Consider the following 25,445-nt stretch of genomic DNA (forward strand, 5'->3'; position numbering starts at 1 on the left):
ACTCTATGCTATTTATCTAAAATCTTGATATTATAGTCTGTTATATGTAACTCCAAAATGAGTCAAAGGTTTTCATATGCTCCATAATTAAACCAGAGAAAGGGAAGGCAGAAGAGAACTACACTTCACATTATAACTACATTTCACAAGGAAGGGGGCTACTTAAAGGGACTATAACCATGGGCTACAAAACAAAGATGGCAGAGTTAAGGAAAACAGAGACAGATATTTTCATTCTAGGACTTACTGAGTCCTTGAATTTCTCATTGTTTCAATAACATTTTCAGTCAATTAAAAAAAAATAAACATATATCTTTTACTCTGCATAATCTAACCTAAGGACATTTTAAAAGAAACTGAGAGGGCTTTGGCTCAGTTAAAGTACATCTAAACTCCACACTCAGTCAATAGATTATGTTACCCCTGGCCAATCTAATTCATTTTGAATGTTACTTCCTTGTTGCTTAGGTTGATAAAAATTTTAAATCAGCATAATTGTAACACACATAACATAAATTGAAACATCACCTTCTTAAAACCTCCAGTTGGGTTTTGTGTAAGATGGGATGAAAGAAAAAGTTCACACCAAGTTAGGGAATTAAAAAATAAATTAATAATGTACAATCTTATTGTATCGGCTGTATATGGCACTGGGTATTAAATAGAAAAGCATGGAGCTAATACAACTCCCAGAGAAGACTCTCCTTCTCTCTCTCTCTTAGCCCCTCTCTGGGTTTAGCATTTCTCCAGGTACTTGTTCTCTAACTAACTGGTGATAGATGACTTACATGAATTTCATTGGAAAATGTGGTTGGCCAGGGTTATCTAATCAAACCAGGAAGAGAAGCCAAGCCAATTACTGTGGATGATACTCACCCTTCTCCTGTACTGTCTAGTGGTGGAGGGAAAGAAAGAGACTAATATTCATTCATTATCTACTGAATACCAGGCACTTTCAGACATGTTATTCCATTTATTCCTTATATGTGCCTCACATTTTACAAATAAAGAAACTGAGGTTCACAGAAATAAGCAAAAATCACACATCTTGGAAGTGAAAAAGCCAGAATTTAAACACAATTCTCATTCCAAAGTTCATGCATCTCCCATGAGGTCAGTTTTCACTCTGGAAGTTTAAATTCACAGCTGCACACAGACTTGTTCAGATCAATGATGGTACTAAAGCACTCTTCAAGTAAGTGGACGCTCAATATCCTAACCACTCCCAGGTTGCAGATGTATAAATCTATGCTTGCAGATGCAGACCTAGGACCAACAGGCACTCCGCCTGGTAACTGATACCCGTATAGTAGCCAGGTCAGCCAAGGTTCTCAAGGGTAACAGACAGCCCTAAAATCAGCTCTAAATATGGAGAGCCTATCAAGGCAGAGCTCTCCACCTACATGCAAAGACGGCTGTTCCCAGATCCATGTAATGGATTAAGTTACAATATGGGCTTACTCTTGCCTGCACTCTAGCTCTCTCTCTGTATGCTTTAAGCTTCTGATCTTTCTGAAGTTTTAAATTAATTCAATCTCAAAAATGTGAACCTGTATCTCTTATAGAATCCCAGAATAAATTATATCTCTTATATGGTTTTTTTTTTTGTGAAAACGAAAATGTAGGAATCATTAAAATCAGAAAGACTTTTTTTTCAGAAGAACATATTTCAGCATCATTGCTAAGAACTTTTGATTCCTATGGTCAATCTTACTGTATCGGCTGTATGCCATTGGGTATTAAATAGAAAAGCATGGAGCTGATACAACTCCCAGAGAAGACTCTCCTCTCTCTCTCTTAGCCCCTCTCTGGGTTTACCATTTCTCCAGGTACTGTCTATGTCAGACTTTTCCTGTCTATCTTTAAAGTGTGGCATTTCTGCCATTACACTGAACCAACAACGACTGTAGCAAAACTTCCACACATTTATGTTGCTATATAGAAATACACACTGCACTGTGAATTTTATGTTAGTAATAGGGAGGAAAAATAGTAAATTATGTTGAAATTTAAGAGTTGACTTTTATGTAGGCACTGTAAAGTATATAGCATGAGGGAGTTCAGATGACCCTACTGTGAGATATATATTTCAGGTGTGTGTATGGGGGTGGAGGGTGAATGAAAAAGAGATGGAAGTGGATTAGTAAACAGGCTTCACAGAAAAATAACAAATTTTGTTAACACTCCCTAAAACATGATTATACAATGCAAGCCTTACAAATATTACACAAGATTTTCAGGACTACCTACACCAAGATTTCTTACTCAATGTGCAAAGTATTCACTAGCAGACCCCTCAAATACCTGTAAGGAAACAGTCAAGCAGGGGGGATAGTAGACTAGAGAGAGGCTGAATCCACCTTCTTCCACCTACACACAGAATCTGCACCTATGCATAGAGCATTTCACCCTGAGGAAGAGCAAATACTGAAGTGAACATCTTCTATACAAGAAGGCACAGAAAGATCATACCCAATAAAAACCCCTAAATGGCAGAAGAGACAGAGACAGAGAAACAGGAACTCCACCACCAGCACAGCAACCAGAACAGGCAAGGGGCAGGGGTGTGGCTGGGACAGCCAGGCATGGACCCCTGCCCTGAGGCACAGCAAAAAAGCCTTGCAGGTTAAAGTCCAACTAGATCATAAGTGAAAGATCTAAATTCCAGAACTAAACATCCCATTGATTGGCAAGGAAGCCATTGGAAGCAGTCTGTGACAGGAGGAGCTAGTCAGCACCACTGCTTGTGCTCTTCCACACATTCACAAGGAGGGTGCATGAAGCTGAGGGTTGGCGCCACTAGGACAACTCCCCAGAGCACTGTGGCAGAACACACAAGCAGGGCTGACCATTGGCCACCAGCTGGACCTAGCAGGCACAGTTGCGGGAAGTCCCTAGCGCAGCCCAGAGAACCCAGAGACTGCAGGGAGACCATGTCTGCACAGTGTCTAATTCCAACCCCCAGAGGAACCAGTGGGCGCCAACATGCAAATTTTCTAGAGCAGCCCAGAGCACACAAGGGTCACAAGGAGACCATGCCCACACAGTGTCTAATTCTAACCCCCAGGGAACCTGTGGGTGCCAATATGCAAATTTTCTGGAGCAGCCCAGAACACTCAGAGGCCATGAGGGAACAAATGTGGACAATGTCTAATCCCGGCCTCCATAGGAATTCTCCACAGCAGCTGAGAGTTTACAGGGGCCATGGGTTAAGGTTTGCATACACATGGTGCCTGATCCCAGATGCCAGCAGGCCTACAGCCACTGATGTAAGAATTCCCAGGACAGCCCAGATTGCATAGGGCCTGAGGTGGAACATGCACAGAGTCTGACTCCACACAGCAAGAGGGACGTGGCAAGCACCCAAAGCAGGAATTCCCCAGAGCAGTCCTGAGAAGACAACAGTGTGCATAGGCCTATGGCTGAGAAGGCACAGGGGACTCAGCTGGCACCAATCCAAGGACTTACCTGGAGTGACCCCCGACCTGCCACTGGCCCACCACTCTATCCACAACCAGCACAAAACCCACAGGTTTCTTCCCAGGATCCCCTCCAACAGCCCCCCTATGCCACAACCCCAGGACCATGTCCTGGGAGCCTTAGCACCAGGAAAAGCCTGTCTCATATTTCTTCTGCTGTCAAATTACCCAAACCATGAGGCACACACAGTCTACTACAGGGAACTCTCCTACACAAAGCCATTCTTTCAATACTGGAACATCAAGCCCTTTCAACTAATTCATAGAACAAAGCAGAGAAAGTCATACCAAACGAGGAGACAAAGGAATATACTCCAAATGGTAGGACAAGAAATAACCCCTGGGGAAAAAAAAATCACTAAATGAAACAGAATTAACCAATCTACCTGCTAAAGAGTTTTAGGCAATGGTTATAAAAATAGTCACTGGACTTGAGAAAACAATAGCACAACTTGAGGTGAAAGAGATAAAAAGCCTAAAAAAGAACTGGAGATGAAGAATTAAATAGGAGAAATAAAAAACACACTGGAGGAAATGAACATTAGACTAGAGGATGCAGAAGAACGAATCAGTGACTTGGAAGATAGAGTGATGGACAGCACTCAGCTGAACAGCAGAAGGAAGAAAGAATTAAATGGAAAAAGAATGGGATAAGAAAGCTTTGAGACAACATCAAACATCCTAACATCTACTATTAGAGTCCTAGAAGGGGAAGAGAGAGAAAAAGAAGTAGAAAAATTATTTGAAGAGATAATAGCTGAACACTTTCCTAACCTGGGGAAAGAAACAATCTAACAGGTCTAGGAAGCACAAAGAGCTCCAAACAAGATGAACCCAAAGAGTTCGACAGCAAGAGAGATTCACATTTAAAATGTAAAAGATCAAAGATGAAGAATTTTAAAAGCAGTCAGAGAAAAGCAACAAATTACATAAATCCCATAATGATATCAGCTGATTTTTCTATGGAAACTCTACAGGCCAGAAGGGAATGGCATGATATATTCAAAGTGCTGAATGAAAAAACCTCCAATGAAAAATACTCTACCCAGCAAGGTTATCATTCAGAATTGAAGGAGAGATAAAGAGCTTCACAGGTAAACATAAGTTTAAAGAGTTCACTGCTACTAACATAGTCTTACACGAAATGTTAAATGGGTTTCTTTAAGAGGAAAAGACAAGACACTAAATAGAAGCAAGAAACTTAAGAAAGAAAAAATTTCCACTGGTACAGCAAACATATAGCAGGTAGTAGGTCAGTTACTTAAAAACTAGTATGAAGGTAAAAAGACAGTAGTAGTAAAAGCAATGCATCTAAAGATTAATTAAGGGAATCACTTAATGAAACACTATAAAAGAAGATATTCTATACATAAAATGTGGGGGACAGAAAGTAAGAAATATAGTGCTGTAAGAATGCTTTTGAACTTAGGTGACCATCAACTTATTATAGATTATTATATTCAGCGGGTGTCATATAAGAACCCCATGGTAATCTGAAATCAAAAACTTATAATATATACACAAAAAAGAGAAGGTAACCCAACCATACCACTAAAGAAAGTCATAAAACACAAGAGAAGAGAGCAGGAGAGGAAGAAAGGATCAAAGAAAAACAACAAGAACAACTAGGAAACATTTAACAAAATGGCAGTAAGTACATGTGTATTGATAATTACTTGAAATACAAATGGCCTAAATTCTCCAATCAAAAGACATAGGGCGACTGGATGGATGAAAAAAAAAGACCCATCTATTTGCTTCCTACCTAAAGATACACACAGATTGAAACTAAAGGGTAGAAAGAAATATACCATGCAAACAGAGATTTTTAAAAAAAGATGGAGTTACAAAATTTATATCATACAAAATAGACTTCAAAACAAAGAAAGTAATAAGAGACAAAGAAGGACATTATATAATAATAAAAGGATCAGTCCAACAAGAGAATATAACAATTGTAAACATCTATGTACCCAACAGAGAGCACCTAAATATATAAAACCAAATACTAACAGACCTAAAGAAGAATTTGACAGCAACATAATAATAGTGGGAGACATTAACACCTCACCTACATGAATTGAGAGATCATTCATAAAGAAAATAAAAAAGGAAACAGAGGTATTGAATGATACATTAAATCAGAGGAACTTAACAGACATATAAAACATTCTACCCAAAAGCCACAGAATACACATTTTTCTCAAGTACACATGGAACATTCTACAAAACAGATCACATACTAGAGCACAAAACAAGTCTCAATAAATTTAAGAAGACTGAAATTGTATCAAACATCTTAGACCACAATGATATGAAACTAGAAATCAAGTACAAGAAAAAAACTGGAAAAAACATGAAGACATGGAGGATACAAAACTGCTTCTAAATAATCAGTGGTACAAGGAACAGATCTAAAAGAAATCAAACAGTACATGGAGACAAATGAAAACAAACACAGTGGTTCAAAATATGTGGGATACAGCAAAAGCGGTTCTAACAGGAAAGTTTATAGCAATACAAGGCTACCACAAGAAACAAGAACAATCTGAAATAAACAATCTAACTTTACAATTAAAGGAACTAGAAAAAAAACAAAGCCCAAATTTAGCAGAAGAAGGGACATAATAAAAATCAGAACAGAAATAAATAAAATAAAGACCAAGAGAATAGAAAAAAATCTATGACACCAAAGCTGGTTCTTTGAAAGATAAACATAATAAACTCTTAGCAAGACTTATCAAGAAAACAAGAGAGAGGACACAAATAGACAAAATCAGAAATGAAGGTGATGTTACAACCAATCACAGAAATTCAAAGAATTATAAGACAACTCTACAAAAGTTATATGCCAATAAATTGGAAAACCCAGAAGAAATGGACAAACTCCTAGAAACACACACTCTTCCAAGAAAGAGAAAATCTGAACAGACTGATTACTAGTAATGAAATTGAACTGGTAATGAAAAAAACTCCCAACAAATGAAAGTCCATGGCTGGATAGATTCACAGGTGAATTATGCCAAACATTCAAAGGTAGCTAATACCTATCCTTCTTAAAGTATTTCAAAAAACAGAAGACGAGAGAATACTTCCAAATTTATTTACTCTAATACCAAAACCAGACAAAGACACTACAAAAAAAGAACACTACAGACCAATATCCCTAATGAACAGACACAAAAATCCTCAGTAAAATATTAGCAAACCAAATTCAAAAATACATCAAGACAATTATTCATCACAACCAAGTGGAATTTATTCCAGTGGTGCAAGGATGGTGCAATATCTGCAAATCATTCAACGTGATATGCCATATTAATGAAATGATAAAAACCATATGATCATCTCAATAGATGCTGAAAAAGCATCTGACAAAATTCAACATCCATTCATGATAAAAATTCTCAATAAAGTGAGTAAAAAGGGAACATACATCAACATAACAAAGGTTATATACAACAAACCCACAGCCAACATCATACTCAATGGTGAAAAGCTAAGAGCACTTCCTCTAAGATCAGGAACAAGACAAGGATGCTCACTCTCACACTTTTATTCAACATAGTACTGGAAATCAGACAAGAAAAATAAATAATAGGTCTCCAAATTGGTGAGGACTAAGTAAAATTGTCCCTATTTGCAGATGACATGATATTATATATAGAAAACCCTAAAGACTCCACCAAATAACTAATAAATGAATTCAGCAAAGTTGCAGGACACAAAATTAATACAAAGAAACCTGTTGTGTCCCTATATACTAACAATGAACTAGCAGAAAGAGAAATCAGGAAAACAATTCCATTTACAATAATATTAGAAAGAATAAAATACCTAGGAATAAACCTAACCAAGGAGGTGAAAGACCTGTACTCTGAAAACTGTACACTGATGCAATATATTGAAGAAGACACAAATAAATGGAAGTATATCCTATGCTCAAGAATAGGAAGGATTAATATTGTCAAAATAGCCATTCTGCCCTAAGCAATTTACAGATTCAATGCAATCTCTATCAAAATACCAATGGCATTTTTCAATGAAATAGAGAAAACAATTCTAAAATTTATATGGAACCTCAGAAGACCCTTAATAGCCAAAGCAATCCTGAGAAAGAAAAAGCTGGGGGTATCACACTCCCTGATTTCAAACTACTACAAAGCTACAGTGTTTCAAACCATATGATATTGGCACAAGAACAGACCCACAGATCAATGGAACAGAACAGACAGCCAGAAATAAACCCACATATATATGGCCAATTAATATATGACAAAGGAGCCATGAATATACAATGGGAAAAAGTCTCTTCAATATATGGTGTTGGGAAAACTGGACAGCTACAGGTAAGAGAATGAAACTAGACCACTGTTTTGTATCATACACAAAAATAATGTCTAAATGGATTAAAGACCTAAATGTAAGACAGGAAACCATACAATTCTGAGAACAAACATAGGCAAGAATCTCATGAACCTCAAGATGAGAAATTTCTTTCTGGATATGTGTCCATGGGCAAAGGAAACAAAAGTAAAAATAAACAAGTGGTACTACATCAAACTAAACATTCTGCACAGCAAAGGAAACCCTCAACCAAACAAAAAAGGCAACCTACTGTTGGAAGAAAATATTTGCAAATGATATATACAATATGGGGCTAATATCCAAAATATATAAAGAACTCATACAACTCAACACCAAAAAACAAATAATCCAATTTAAAATATGGGCAGAGGACCTAAATAGACATTTTTCTAAAGAAGACATACAGATGGCTAACACACACATGAAAAGATGTTCAACATCAATGATCACCAGGGAAATGCAAATCAAAACCACAAAGAGGTATCACCTCATACCAGTCAGAATGGCTAATATCCAAAAGACAAGTGTGAGTAAGGACATGGAGAAAAGAGAACACTCCTACACTGTTGGTGAGAATGTAAACTGGTGCAGCCACTGTGGAACACAGTATGGAGGTTCCTCAAAAAAAAGAAATACTATATGACCCAGCAACTGGGAATTTACCTGAAGGAAACAGAATTATTAATTCAAAAAGATATATGCACCCCCTGTGTTCACCAGCACTATTTACAATAGCCAAGATACAGTAGCAACTTAAATTCCCCTCAATTGATGAATGTATAAAGATGTGGTACATATACACAATGGAATATTATCCAGCTATAAAAAAGAAAGAAATCTTACCATTTGCAATAACATGGATGGACCTACAGGGTATTATGTTGAATGAAATAAGCTAGGCAGAGAAAGACAAATACCATATGATTTCAATGATGTGTGGAATCTAAAAATCTAAACCATCAAACAAAAAAGAAATAGACCTATAATTACGGACAGAAGACTGTTGGTTACCATAGGAGGTGGGGGCGGGAAGATGGGTGAAACAGGGTAAGGGGATAAAAAGATACAAACTGCAAATTGTAAAAAGAAGTTAGTCATAGGAATGGAAGCACAACATATAGAATATAACCAATAATACTGTAATACATGGGTTTGGAAATAGGGGAAACTACATTTACAGTGGCAGGCATCTAGTAATGTATATAATTATCCAATCACTATGTTGTGCATCCGAAACCAATATTATGTTGTACATCAACTTTAGTCCAATAAAGTTTACAAAACTTTAGTCCAAAAAGAGTCTAGCAGCTGGAGTCTTACAGCCAACATAATACAGCCATCTGGGCAAATGGGGGAAGAGATCAGGGGAGAGGTTTGCTGGGCATGGCACTGCCAGCCTCCCCACAGGAATGCCAAATACAGAAGGGGAGTAGACATGAGACCAGGAATGAAGAGCATCTCTGAAACTTCCTGGTGACTGAGCGCACTTGGTGATGAAGACCTCTTCACAGGAAATTGCTGAAAGAAATCATCTCAGAATTTCTTCAAGCTGCTTCTGAGTCCTTCATTGAGAAGCAGAAGTATTTTCACTCATTAGTGGATATTTTTCTATTCTACTCTAATTTATAGGTAGTGACCATTAATAATAATCAACTGCGAAAGTTATTTTCTTTTGCTTTTCTAAAAAACACCTTGAATGAATATTTATACGTTATGATTAAAGCTTACAAAAGGCAATTTAAGTTGCATTTTTTAAAATGGAATTCCTGAAAAGCCTTTTTTTTCTAAGCAAATCACCAAACTGTTCCTATAAATAAAAACCTGAATCTAGTATAATCAAGAGCCATGCCAAGAGAAATAGTTAAATCACAGAATTACTGAAGTTTTAGAACACACATGTAAAGATCGAGAATGTGAGTGCTCTGAGTTGCTGATTTACTGTACGTCAAAAGCTTGATGCAATGCCCTCCAGGCAGCTAAGGCACCAGCGTGAAGAAAAAGAAACAGCAGGAGAAGCTGACTTTAAAGAGTGGTAATCAGAGCAGTATGGTGGAAAACCATCAGCCAGTAGCTGATGCTTGACAGAAAAGTGTTCAAAGCAAGTTCAAAGTTTTGAGAGGCAAGTAAACCACAACAGAGCATGATAAATGAGATGACGTATCACTGGAGTATGTATTATTACTTCAGGCAATTAACGAATAAAATTAACCATTCTTTGTTAGGCTATTATCACAATTATGGTTGCCAGGAAGTGCTAACACTCTTCTCTAAATCAAAAAGTCATTTAGATTTCCAACTGAGGCAATTAGTTTCATTACATGACACTTTTTTATGGATGGTAAATCTGTGTCATTCCTTTTCAGATGGGATAAATGCTGCTTTCCCATTAACACATGCACAGATAGGCACACAAAATTTGTACTTTTAAAGGGCAATCTCACTTTGAATACTGATTAGGATAACAGACCCACATTTATCTTTACTGTGATAAGTTTTAAATAAAAACACTTTCATTTACAGAAACCTGAACGAATATTAGTACTGTTCATGGAACTCTAAAAGGTGCTGCCTCTGCTTCAAGGTAATTAAAATCCTTCAATAACGTAGAAACTCACCGTGAGAAACCGAACCTTGACTACTACTTTTAATACCCTCCGATTCAGATTTATTTCATTCTCTTGAGTTGAAAGAAAATACTTCGAAATCATTTTTATGTTTTGTATTTTGACACACTGTCTAACAAGATCATTTGAAAATGATTACTATAACTTCGTTATCTCTTGAAAATTCTCAAATCTACACATTCAGATGTGAAGCTCATTTTTCCTTTCAGATGAAAATAGCAGCTGAAGTGGGCATCCAATTAAAGCTTTATAACCACATCCTAGAAACTCTGAGCAGCAACAAGACTGTCTTGGTGGCAGGGTATTTTGAGGACCCATAGGAATCCTATCATGAAACCACCTCAGTAGAATCCCTTAACCTTTCAAGAGTTGCAGTCCTAGAGTCTGTGCCAGAACATGAACAAATGCACTCTATGCTTGCAGCACCAGGAGGCTGGAATCTTGCGCATCCTCACTGCATAGTGAATCTGTTCACATTTAATCCCCAATATCCCTATGCCTGTTACAAAGTGTTTCAATAACAATTGTTGAATGGCTGCAAGGTGAGAATATTTTTAACTGGTCCAAAGATAGTTTACAATATTTTTAAAGAACAATTTTGGAAGTTAACTATCCTTATATTACAGGGTTATATTTTCAAATTGTAGCCTCCCAATCTAGTAATCCAGAAAGAGTTCTCTTGGCTTCTGTTCACTGAAGAATAAACACATCTATGTCAAAGAGGAAGTCCACCCCCTCTGTGGAATCTTACTCCAGTAATAGAAGTGGAACTAAGGCAGAAGCCTGCAGAGACTTCAGTGGAGGATTATATACACATGCCACAGAACAAAAAGCATGAGAGCTCTATCCTGAAGACAAATCACTCCCTAGTTTGATTATGCCTCCATATCTAATAAAAGTGACAATATTATATCAAATCACTTTGTAAATTATAGAATGTTACACAAATATAGCATGGTAATTTAAAGTAGGCTATAAAACCAGTATCAACAATTCATGAAACTAATTAAAATGTAGATAAAAATTTTCTATTAATTTAAAAAACAAATTAATATGCAAACAGTATGCTACAGAAAAAGCTATTAAAGAAATAAAGCATTATGGATTATGTACATTAACTTAAAAGTGGCTATAAAAACTACATAATCCTCTCACTGTCTGTAAACTGTTCATGCTTCCAAGGACTCTTACATGCTTGACTGAAACAAACATTAGTCATAATTTATATTGCCCATTGTGTTTCCCTACAGGATAGACATTAATAATTCTTACCTTAGCCTCACTTGCATAATAATACTTAGATAAGAGCATTTCAATTTAAGGTTTTTTTTGAAAAATACTTAACCCTTGTTGGTTTTAATTCTGGGAAGGAAATAGCATTATTCTAGAGGAAAATATATAGCTGTAGTCTCAAACCTGGTGGATATGTCTTCTTTAAAATTAAAAAGAAAGTCACAGAGTGACAGCAAACATAGTGATGGTTTTGTTGGGTTCAATGTAAAGTAAATAGAATTTGATTCAAAATTTGAAAGCTTCCATGACATTTGCCTTTCATAAATAAATAACATAGCTTATCTGAAGACTTACTGCTATATTTTAAAAGATTAACACATCCTCCACACAATAATTAAAAATATTATTATATAGTCTAACACAATGCCATGTTTATACTGTCTCTATGATGATTACATGTTCACAACGGGAACATAAGTAAAGAATTTTATCATGTGCATTTTTTGTCATTAAAAATTTCACATACAGAACATAAGAAAGACTGCATTAATTTACAGCATTAAAATGTATTGGATGCCTAATATTTCACTAAGGTTGGTTCAGATTTTTCTATTATAAATAACGTTTATACTTTCTATAAAAATATTTGACTGTACCTCTAATTATTTCCTTATGATATAATATATAATATATTGAAAGTGCAGTGTTATTCCAACTATAAAGTTGATATATTTTATTTGCCATATATAAAACATAGGTTATAGATTTTGGGGGATACAATTTTATATATGGATACCTATGTATTTATTCAGATGTATATTTGTAAATCTACATGAAGAGAAGAAAGGGAGGGAGGAAGGGGAAAAGAGGAAGGGATGAAGAGAGAAAAAGTATGAAAATGGTTATTTCTGAATGGTGGAATTATGGGAACTATTTCTAGGTTTAATGTTTCCCATACTTTTCAAAATTTGGCTGTCTTGATCAGAAAAATATTTATCACCTGATACCTAGTTCACTGCAGAAAACTTTTAATCAGAACCTTAATTAAATTTTTTAATTTCTTCTATACTAGATTCACTCACACAAAGATTTGGATGAATGAGTTTAAATTCCATTTTCCAACTTTTTCCCAATTCAGGTGTTTTTAGTTACTTGGAAGAATGTTGAAAATTCTTTGAAACTATTCTTCAAAATTCAATACATAAAGGTTTTAAATTCACTTTTTTATATGCCCCATCACTTGTAGGAGTGGATTAGGAGTAGAGACAGAGGCAGGAGGGTTCTAGAGTCGAGCACCAATGAGAAGAGGTCATGGCTCCATGAGGAACAGCATCCCTGCCAGGCTGGTTGTTGGGAGCCTTTGCTGTTCTGCACAATATTTGGTTCTGGGATTTAGGTATATTATTTCATGATGTTATTTAAAGAAGTTATCCTTTTTTTCTGTAAGTGTGTACCAAACTTTTCACCCACTAGCATGGGATTAGTAAATGCTATCAAGGTTTAAATGATGAATTTCACAAATATGTTTAATAGTATACAATAAACATATGGAATACATGGAAGAAAAGACACCTGTTCAGCCTCCATAGTTTTAAAAACATGTTCACTTTAAAGAATGCAAAGGCAATTTTTACTGCCCTGCCAATTTTTATTGTATATAGTGAACAATTTGGTTTCTGCCATGTTTATTAACATCTTTAAAAGTACGCTAGATAAATCCTGGAAGCCACTTTATAAACATCTCTCAGGCTGATGAAATTTATATAAGTGCCCAGTTCCAATTTTCTAAATATTGTGTGAAAAGGTGAACTTGACAGTGGTCTCTACAGCTACCTATCCTAGATGCTTTGCCTTAATAAATGTGTGCCGGCAGAGTCAATTAATTCATAATGCATGAGTCACATAATGCTTATTGCACCAGTCAAGTGGAACCCTAAAAAGTGGAAATCTATTTTAAAATTGGGGAGAACAGGCTCTGCAAGCTGAGAAACATGTGCTTTAGGGACCAAGATGTTTGGGGTTGCATCACATTACCTACCACTTACTGACTACCGCAAGACACCAGGAGCTTTACAAATGACGTCCCTGTTACAATAAGGGTTGTTTCCATCATACTGTAGCTGATCACACCAAGTTTCTGAGAGTCACATTCCCAAAGTCATACTGCTTCTAAAAGGGGAAGCTGGACTTGGAACATGGATTTGTCTGACTTGAACGCTTTTGTGCTCTCACTTCCATCATGCTGGTGGCTGATGCTGTGGTGTGGGAGAGATCACCCCAAAGAAGTAATCATAAGTGATTCTTAGCTCTTTTTTGAATTGAATAAAAGCTATAGTTGTTCTAGTTAGAAATATCCAGACATGAGACACTTGAGCACACACATAAAAACCTTCAGTCCATCCGTGGATTCTCTAGCGAATCTTTCACTCTAAGTCAAGAAACCCAGAGTAGAGAAATATAAACATTTCAGGAGCAAGAGAGGAAGAGTGTTCTAAAGAGGAAACTGAGGAGGAGGAGAATTAAAGATGGCAAGAACCTAGAGTTATCGAAGTCAAGATTAGGGAGAATTTCAAAAAGGGAATTTTAAACGAAGACCTCAAAGAGGTCATTGTATTTAACAAATAGAAAGTCAGAATCTTTACTGTAACTACCTGAGCAGTAAGGCGAGGGTACTAAGACAAGAAGAAGCTCCAAAGATGCCAGCAGGTGTCATCTGAAGTGCCTCCGACCGGTGGCCAGTGGCTGCCTTGGATAATGTGTTCAATCACATGGAAAACGCAGCTTCTGAGGCTGGGTTACAGGCTTTGGGAAAGAGCACTGGGATTAATCAGCAATGTCTACAGGAGGCAAAAAGTGGAAAGTATGTGCACCAAATATTCGCCAATCTTAGTAGACAATTCTTTTGAGTAACTGTTTGTGAAAGGAAGAAAAGGAATAGGAGAGTAGCCAAAAGGGATACAGGGTTAAGGAAAACAACTTGTTTCTTTGTTTTTGCCATAAGGTGGGCAGAATTTGAAAATATTCACAAACAGACAAAACCACAACTGTTAACAGAGAGAAAAGAAACAGACTGCAGAGCAAAATAAATTTGTAAGAGAACACAGAAGTGGTATCAGGGAATAACGGTTAGGAGACAGGACATTGCTTTGTGTGAGAAAAGGAGAAAGTGAGGACAAATACCAACATATTTGGATGCAGGAAGCAGAAATGGCAGTATCCCATGCCCTAAATCTCAGGGGACTCTGAAGAGTCTGCTGGGTGTGAGATGGATATGGGAAGGGTAAGGTGAATTGTTTATTCATTCAACTAAATACTTGTTAAGGACCTCCAGGCCAGGCATTCTGCAGGTACTGGAAATATAGTAAATAAAACTAAGTCAGTCCCTGTTCTCACTCTTCTTGGGGAGACAGATGGAAAGAATGCTTACAAATAATGTGGCAGGTAGTGACAACAGCTAAGGAGAAAAATGTATGTGATAAAGAGGCAAGAGAGCAATTCAACAGGAGGGTGCTATTTTATAGACTGGTTATGGAAAGACACTCTTAACAGAGAAAACGTGGAAAAAGGAACAGTGAGGGAGTGTCCTATAAGGCAGAGCTAGAGTGCTTAAGTCACTGACAGCACGTCCCGACTAGAGGAAGAGATGGGTAAGGAGTGAAGTCAGAGAGGTGGAGGGAACAGACGTGGAGAACTTCATAAGTCATGCTAAGGACTTGGCTTTTAATCAGGGTGAGCTGGAAACCACCGGGAGGAGGTTTTGTACAGAGAAGTGACATAATTTAAATTATATTTGAAAAGGATCATTCATTGTGGGAAAAAGGCTGTAAGAAGGCAATAGGAGGTTTTTGTAACAATTCAAGTAAAAGATAAATGATGAGATGGGTGGCCAGGCAAATAGCGGCGGAAGAGCTAAAAAGTGGTTAGATTCTGCATATATCGTGGGGAAAGTGGTGCCAGATTTGCAGACAGACAAAAAGTGGAGCATGAGGAGAAAGGGGAGTCAGGAATCACTCCCAGGTTTGACTGGAGCAACGGAAGGAATGGGGATGTGGCTTACTGCTGGGCAAGGGACCTTAGGGGGCTGCTCTGGTTTTGGCCATATTAGGTTTGAAATGTCTATGAAACACCCACATGGAGAAGTTGAGTAGATGGTTGGATATGCAAGCCCAGAGTTCACAGGAGAAGTCCAGGGTGGAGATGGAAATATGGGAGCCTTTGACACCTAGATAATATATTTGAAACCATAAAATTATATGAAAATCACCTAGAGAGTGAATGTCAATATAAAGAAGGAAAAAGGTCCAAAGATGGAGCCTTTGAGCATTCCAACATTTACTGTCCGTGAAGAAGACAAAGAACTAGTCGGACTGAGAAGGGGTGGCTGGTGGGGAGCCGGGGGGTTCACCCCAACAGTGAAAACAAGCAGTGGACAAGCAAGGCAAGTTTCAGGAAGGAGGGAGCAATCAACTGTGTTGAATATAGTCCAGTAAAATGTGAACCGAACCCTGATCACTAAATTTGTCATGGTCAAAGTACTTAGTGACCCTGACAGGAATGTTTTCAGCAGGGCAGTAGAGATGAATGCCTAGTTAGATTCAAGAGAGAATGAGAAAACAGTATTTGGTGACTGTGGACAACTCTTCCTAGGAGTTTTGTTGTGAAGGGTGGTGGGAGTAAACAAATGCAACAGTGACAGGGAAAGAGTGATACGGGGTGAAGGCAGTTTTCTCATTTTAAAATATGGAAGATATTATGGTTTCATGTTATGTGACTAGAATTACCCAATAGAGAGGGAAACTCAATGATAGGGAGGGAGAAGATTGCAAGAGCAGTCACGGAGCAAGGCCGAGGGGATGCGCTCAGCTGCGCAGAAGGGACAGTTCATCCATTGTGACAGGAGGAAAGGACACGTGGGGTAAATTAACAGAGCTGGGGGTGGAATTTCTACAAGTTATGTTCTGATGGCTTCTGTTTTTTCATGGAAATAAGAGATGAAGTCATCAACAACAAAGTTAAATAGGGAAGAGAGGCTGGTGGGTTCAAGAATAAGGAGAAGGTTTGACATAGCTCACAAACCAAGGCAGTGACTGGATTACAGAAGTGGATTAGGGCTCTGGGCAGCACTATGGATCCTCTTGAGATCAGTGGTTGTAAATTTAAAATGAAACCAGATAATAGTGTCACCACATGTGGGTGCAGGTACGTAGTGGTGAGGTGTGTTTAATTAAGCTTGGGGTTTCCCCAGGCCAGGATGGAGAGACAGAGGGTGAAGGGGGTACAGGGGGATGCAACAGCATAATTAAAATGTTGGACCGTAACATCTAAACTGTTAAGAGGAAAGTGCAGATGTGGGGGGTGTGGGATCCATCTCTCTGTCAGATTTCTTTTTATTATTGTGGCATTATTTTTGTGATATATCCACTAGACTATATTTAATAAGCTTAACTGTATCGATACTTTTATTAATTTAATTTAGAGTGTCTGCTGTGTTTATCTATGATCATTTTTACCAGTACTGTTTTAACTGTTTTTAAAAACATGCTTTTTACATTAGTTATTTCACATTTCTTTCTCTTAAGGCTTAATTGTAGGAATAAAGTCTCAAAAACATAGTATACTAATAATGTTATCTGTATTTATTCAATAAGGACTCAATTTGGAAGTATAATTATGCAAAATATGTTGTCTAAAATACTCTGAATTTTTCTATCATCCTTACTGTCTTTAGACATTGCTCATGATGAACCTCCACAGAATTTCCATGAATCACTAATCCCTACATTTTCTGTAACAAAGCCATATAAAGTTTACCAATCCAGTCACAGAACTTTAAAAGTTAGAGTGCCTACTATGTAAGCAAAGTGCTGCTGAAATGCCAGAGGAAGAAATATGACACTTAGCGCCTTCAGGCAGTTCCAGAAGGAAGGACTGTTTTAAAGCTTCACTTTCACTCTATCAAAGGTAATGACATTTCATTGTGACTGAGTCAAGGCTCAGTAAGACATGGCGGTCAAAGAACTGGCTTAGCTTCTGGAAAGACCCTTAGCCAGTAGGGCCTCCCTCCAATCGCTACAGGCTCCTGACCCCTGGCATACCCTTCTTTCTGCTCTCCTGTCGGCCTGGTGTGCCCCTGCCCATTCCACTCCAAAAAATCCCAACCAGCTTTAGGGACTTCCCTACATCACAACCACTTGCCTGCTTTCCTACAATTGACAGACAAATTAATACATTTTCAGATTCTTTTTTGGGCTTTTCTTCCTAAACAACTGGAAGAACTTTTGACAAAGACCCAAATTGTGAAAACTAGTTACAGTCTTCACTTCCCACTGCAATAAAATTGATGTTATGGAAAAATAAGTCACCTTGATTTATTTTAACAGATAACTTTATACAGTTAGTGATGCTGGAACTAAGTTAGATACTGTAATGTAGTCTTCAAAAGTATACTGAATACATTTTATTTCTTCTCAAAATAAATGTTCTCAGGTGAGACAAGGAATGTAACTCAGCATTTTTAGAGCCACTGGCTAAATTACCTCTACTGATGAGGCTCGGCAGGTTCTTCCTGAATGATTCTAAATAACTGCCAAGGGATAAAAGATAGTGTTCATGGGCTGCAGCCACAGCATGTGTGGAGCCTACTGGGGAGAGAATAAAGTACAGACTCCAGTGCATAAATGGTTCTATGTCCTGCCTGGAGCATGGCTGACTGGCCATCCCTGAAATCACATAAATGAAAGGAAGTAGGCCAAGATAGATGTTTGTATTAATAATTGGTGTGCATGAAGTTAATTAGGCTATCCCACCAGGTCCTTCTTAAAAGAGTGGAAAGGCAGTACAAACCTCCAGAAATAAAGGCTGCTAAAGCAATCTTTTCAAAGCTTTTGACAAACTGCAAACCTCAGCCATTCATTTTTTTCTCATTGAAAGGAGAGTTCAGGGAGAAGTTTCAGCTCAGTTCACACACACACACACACACACACACACACACACACACACACACACACACAATATATATATATGTATATGAAGCATGAACTAGGACATCAGATCAGAGTTATGTAGCACTATCCTTATTCATAAAGGAAGTCAAGGAACCTGGTTCTGCCATTAAGCAGAGGGAGGATTTTTCACCGATGTCAGAGGGCAGGTGTAGTGCAATTCCGGGTTCCTTTGGCTCCTGTGTATATTCCCACATGAACAATCTGTAGTACAATGGAATCTGGTCCCCTTATTTATATAGGCATGTTGAAGTAGCAGGCAGGAAAAGTGGAAGGTAGTCCCAATCAGAAGACAGAGGTCAAGCAACTCAACCAAACCATGATTCACATTTTCAGATTTTTGAAGGAAACAATAAATTTGAAACTTCTTTACTTTGGGATCCTAGAGAATAGAGTTTAACCTGCCTACTTCCTGGGGTAGAAATTTCCCACATTCCCAAATTCTCTTTTCAACATCTCCCTTTCATGAAGAACCTCTAGTACATAAAGAATAATGAAAAATATTAAGCCCATTTAACAATGGTGTAGAATCATGGTTTCTTCTAACCTTTGTAGAAAAACACACTCATTTGTTTTTGCAGCAATATTTTTTACAACAAACATACATACCAGTTAAACTTATGCTGCCCCATAATAAATTTTTATTCTTTCACTTGCACAGATATTAATTGTCTAAATAAGATTTGAATACAAAAGAGCAAAAAAAAGTTTATAAATAATGTCAAATTACTCAAATATTTTAATTCAATTCCATAATAGATTCCCAAACTTTCTCTTAACCTTATTTTCACTTAAATTAACGTAAAACATAAGCATTTAAAAAGTAACAGTTTTAAGGTTTAACCCAAGTAAATACAAGACAGCTTTATTTAAAAGTAGGATATAGATTTCTTTCATGGTATTGTACTATTTCTTAACCACACAAATATTTAAAAAATGTTAAATTTTATGGGTGATTGAAACCTGAAAGTTATCTTTCTTATTTCTCTTAAAACACTGAAACCTTCACGTGCAGACACAGAATGTACATGGCTAACACATCTTGAGTGTCACTCAAGAAATACATTTGATGTGGTTTGTGCCATGATGATGAGAACATAATAAACTGTGAAAAATGTCATTTCTGGAATATTAGTTGGCCATAGTTCAGCAAGAGACAAATCTTTGTAACAGATGTGACATGTTGATTTTGACAAATTGAACTTTTTAAAATATGAAACGTTTAAAAAGATATTCCTTTAGAAATGAATTAATTAAGATAGAACACACAGTATATAACATTATTCATATGTCCATTTTCATCACTGCAGAATATTTCTGGGTCAATGTAACAGTCTTCCTTCAAATTCCTATTTGGGCTCCACTTTTAGTTCATTAATTTAAAAACTCAAGAGAAAACTTGCACTTCATTTCCAAAGTTCCAACCAACCAAAATCCTCAGATTTTTGTATTTATGCACTCTGAAATATTTCACAGTTTGAAGATAAAAATCTCAGAAAAAGATCCTTCTTCTAAAGTCAGATGTATTTTTTTCTACTTAGCAGAAAAGTTTGAGTTACAAGACATTCTGACTGTAGAGTCATCATCCTGGTCAACTGCTACAGATGCATCATTTCCAAATTTGTTAGAAGGAAATTCAAAGTCTATAAATCCCAAATACTAAAACTTAATACTCTACTATAGGACCTTTAGTATCCCATAACACATATATTTGAATAGAAGTTTTATATAAGTACAAGTATTCACATTACTGGGTTTCAATGATACCCTAAATGGCATTTAGCTAGTTTTGGTTATAGTTCAAAACTAAGAAGTTTGAAGATCTGTAATTTAGGACACTATTTAGATGCCATTCTTGGTATCCTAAGGTATTCAGAAGGCTAATCAGCAGAGTAGGACAAGGTGAGAACAGGTACACAACAAAAGAATTGTCACTTTCTAAAAGATTTATCATGTTCTCAGTAATAAGCCACCTGCTATAGCTACTGTCAGCGAGCAAAGGCACAAGGTAGCAAGGAAACATTCCACACCTGAAATGATGCTGACTTCAGTTCCCAAACAAAAAATATTCTACTCTAAACCATCTTCTTTGACTATTATCAAAACTCTTCCCAAAATAAACGCTTATATTATCCACGAAGCCTTATTTACTGACCATATAATAAGGGTATTATAAATCACGGAAGGTAGGGAAGTAGGCTTCTTCTTGGTAATCACTGTATTTTAGGCCAATAGATTGAGTTCCTATACTACAGAGAGGTAAGACAGGTTCATTTCTAGTAATAATTTACATGAAATATAGAAAGAATAAAAGCTTTCTATTTAATTTATATTTTTCAGAACACAAGCCTAGAAAATGATTAAGGTGCTTCAGTTATTACAGTTTCTAGAAAGTACCAGAAGTTCTAGAAATGACAGGAATGAAGGAATTTGCCTAATCTTTAATGATACTTTTTAATGACAAAATAAAAGCTTCCCCTCCTCACAATGACAAATAGGGAGGAGGTTTCCCAATCTAAATTCATTTTTTCCCGCGGTTTTGATTAAATATAAGCATATAGCAAACTTCATATTACAGGGAATATGCAATTTCTATAGCACAGGTCTTACAAATTACAATAGAATAAAAGGTCAAGCAATTTTTCATTTTGTTCAAAATACTCCAACGATCTGAAATTGCCATCAGTTTATTTATGCCCTGCAAAGTCTTTCTTCCTATACTCTATCAACTAAACCAAAGATAAAATAGGGATTTTTTTTCCCCCTCTAAACCGGGGATTTAATGCCTATGGGAAAATAGCATTCTTAACAAATAAAACGCAGGGGATCTCATCAGGCGACAGAATAAATCCTCATCTTTCACACAACTTTGAAACTGGTAAACAATACAAGAATTCAAAAATAGTTTCTTTTCAACTCATGCCACATAATGTACAAAGTAAGTTTGTGCGTAATGGCAAGGCCAGATCAACTTTCCAGACAGACATGAAAATTCAATGATTAGAGGCTTAATTTTAACATGCAAAGCAGCGGATTGGGTGGTGATGGAGGGGGGCATCAGGATAAATAATCCACACAACTGGAAGTGGAAGTTTAGGTCGTTTCCCATCTGAGGATATAGAAAGCAGAGTGGATAATGGTCAGGGTACCTGAAAGGAACCCACAAGCTGATTAATTCCACTCCAAGGAAGGGTTTCTAAAAACCAGTTCTTATACTTTCCCATTATTAGAAGTCTAAATTGAAGGCTACATACGGTGAAAGATATATACATTCAGCCATTACAACAGAAGGGCGATAAATTACCCAGGGTGCCTGCAGAGAACTCCCTAATCCACTCTTTCAATTTTCATTCTCACCTGTGAAAAAGCCTGAAACTGTATGCCGATTGGTTGTTAATAATGTGCTCTGGAAGGGAGTGAGTTGAAATGGTTCCCAAAACTGCAAATCAGAAGACAAAGTATGTGTGTCTACTACTGTTGAATGAAATTATATATCAGAACAAAGGACCGTGTCTGCAGTGCAGAACTGAAGCATGCTTTCATTTGTCCTATAAAAATCTGTGGCTCTGGGCAGCCCAAAGCTCAAAGTGCTTATATTTCTACTCCCAGAAGAATATCCCAAATAGATGTAGCTAACGGAAGCCTCCAAAAGGAAGTTTGTGATATGAAATTTAAAGTAATTGTTTTTAAATTTGTAGTTTCCAGATTGGGTTTCCACGGTTCCTGCCAAGCATTCTCCTTCTTTTTCCATGGGTCAGCTACACAAATACGGATTTCATTTGTTTATTAACAGAAGGAAGTGTGGTGATCCAGGCACTTGGTATAGATGCCCTAATTTTCCTATCTCTACTCTCCTTCCACAGAACACTATAAAATATGCGGGGACCAAGGCCAGGAAGAGGGGAGAGTGCACTGTGATGCGGAAGAGCAAGCCCCTGGCCTCTGGGCTCGGTCTGCAGCCCAGGCTGCCTCCCCATCAGCCCTCCTGACTTGGGCTCACCTCAGCCCCTGGCCAGTCCCTGCTGCTCCATTTTTGTCCTTTCCCTCAATCTCAATGTGGGCTCTGGGCAGCACAAGCGCCATCACCAAACACCCTTTCTTTTAGGTAGGGTCAAGTGCCAGTTTTCCAGGAAAGTTCATCTTTAAGAATACCAAGTAGAGAAGACTCTTTCGTTGTCATCCTCAAAAAGGTTTGTGAATCTGTATTTATCTGCTACAGGGAAATCAAATACAAGCATTCCAAAGCTCAGGGCTGCCCACATGCCACTTATGAGCAATACGTCACAAGTATGTCACTCCCCTTCTCTGAGCTCCACGTATAGCCAACAAGTAAAACAGAGCAATACTATCAGCACTGTCCGCTTCGCAGGGTTGTAACACCAAATGATCTATATGAAAGGGCTTTAGATCTTTAATTTCCAATTGAATGTACTGCATAACTACTAGCCAAAAATGCTAAAGATATCTATGTACACACCACAGCCAAAGTTACGAGGCTATGCATATGGGCTATGAAAGCTGAATCAAGGAAAGGGAGGAGGAAGGATTTACAGAGAAGGGAGGAGACATCAATAAAGGAGAGGTGTAAGGGTGCCCCTGTGCCCATGCAGCAGGGATCTGAAGAAGTACAGCTTGAAGAGGTGCTTATCAGGAAGCATTACTGTGATGGTTCATTTTGTGTCAACACGGCTTGGCTTTGGCCCTGGGCTGTTGGGTCAAACACTAGATGTTGCTGTGAAGATGTGATTGATGTTTACAGTTAGTTGATTTTAAGTAAAGCAGATTACCCTCGACAGTGTGGGAGGGTTTCTTCCAAACAGTCAAAGGCCTAAAGAGCAAAAACTGAGGCTTCCTGGAGAAAAAGTAATTTTGCTTCAAGATGGTAACATAGAAACCCTGTCTCAGTTTCCAGCCTGCTGGCCTGCCCTACAGATTTTGCACTTACCAACATCCACAATCACATGAGCCAATTCCCCCAAATAAATCTCTGTGCATTCAGTTGGTTCTGTTTCTCTGGAGAACCTGAGTGATACACCTACCAAAGCTGTTTTTACCAGAAAACCCAGTGGGTTCTCTTCAGTCTGTACCTTGTTTGCCATTTACCAGGAGCCTCTTCACTCCAGCCATGTCAGAAGTACAGTACAGAGAGAATATAGCCCAAGTGCGTGCTCATTTGGGTCACAATAAGAAGAGTTTGGTATCTTTTAAAGTAAAAAATATCTCCACTTAGATATTTTACCAACAATTCAAACTCAATATACTCAACCCTGAAATCTTTCCCCCCCATAAAGACTCCTTTTTCAGAGTTGCTGCTCCTGCAGTGTCCTACTCCGTCTCCACTGTGGAATCATCCTCCACTGCGCCTCTGGGTCACTCCTCCCATCCATTCTATAAATCCTGCAACTCTTCTTCAGTAGTTTTTCTTCTATGCATTCCTTTAACCCAGCACAGACTTTGTTCATGTGTCTTCCAGCCGCTACCCTGAAATCACTCTCAGACCAATTATTCTAAAAAGGCTTTCATTTATTTCTCATCAATTGCCCATAGATTTTTCTATTAAATTTGAAATACAATTGCTAAGTCTGGCATTCAAGGCTCTCTACATGGAATCCTGATCTAGCCTCCCAGGAAAACCTCTACTAATTTTATCAGGCATTGTCCCCTCCAGACACCATGGCCTCTGCAACAGCTCATTGCCAATCTTAGGCCACCCTCTTCCTCTTCACTGATTCAGTTAATTCCCATCTTTCAAGTCTCAAGTCAAGTTCCAATTTTCCAAGCCATTCACAGGCTTAATGAAAGGTCCTCACTCTGAATTAGCGTTGTGACTACCTGGCTCATTCATTTGGCATTTAAGCATAAAATGATTTGTATTATTAATAAAAAGTAAACATAGGTGAACACTGTTCTCTCCAACTAGATTAAAAGTTGTCTGAGACAACGACTATATTTTAAAAATAACTTAAGGAATGAAAGAAGGAGGGAGCAAGAAACTAAATGAGAGACCTCCCTTTGTGCTCATGAGCTATCAGCTGCAACTTGGCACTCTGTGTGTCTTCTATCCAAATGTATATTTCTTATTTCACATTATAGGAATGATCAAAAGAGATATTTTATTATCTGTCCTGAGGATACATGGTACTATCCTGAGCATACAAGGGTCTTCCAGTTGTGGTTGTTTTATATTACATCCATTTTACCCAACCCGGGTTGGGTAAAATGGATTACAGACTACAGTCTATCCTGGCTGATAGACCATAGTCAGGAAAAGAAGCAATGTTAATGAATACACATGGGATGCACTGAAAAGCAGGACCAAGGCCTTTTTATTGGTAAAGAAAGGAAAATTTTTTGTTTTTTCCTATTTGCCAACTTGTAGCATTTGACACACTCTCTTCATATTGAGACATATTCCTTTGTCTCCCATAGTGGTCATATGTCCTAATTTCCCTTCCACTTCTCTATGCCCTCCATCTCATTCTTCTTTATGAGCTCCAATTTGTCCAGTTATTTTTTAAATGACAAACAATTAAGGGGCTGAGGGGAGAACCTCATCTTCATGAGCTGAGTAGCCCAATCTGCTTCAATCACTTCAACAACCAGCTAGGCTTTGATTGTTCCTAAAGCCCTCACTCAGCTGACCTCTTCCCTGAGTGGAATGCCGACACAGCCCACCAGGTGTTTCCACCTAGATGTTCCACTGCACCTGTAACTCAGCAACTCCACATCCGACCTCAGCA

General features: G+C 37.7%; 1 protein-coding gene across 1 annotated transcript in view; it reads right to left on the reverse strand.

Annotated features, from left to right (window-relative positions):
* The window catches only part of COL25A1 (collagen type XXV alpha 1 chain), a 468,658-nt gene that overhangs the window by 180,234 nt on the left and 262,979 nt on the right, over positions 1-25,445 (reverse strand). The gene's annotated exons all lie outside the window — the stretch shown is intronic.

Source organism: Manis pentadactyla, chromosome 5, assembly GCF_030020395.1.
Source record: "Manis pentadactyla isolate mManPen7 chromosome 5, mManPen7.hap1, whole genome shotgun sequence".
Lineage (NCBI taxonomy): Eukaryota > Metazoa > Chordata > Mammalia > Pholidota > Manidae > Manis > Manis pentadactyla.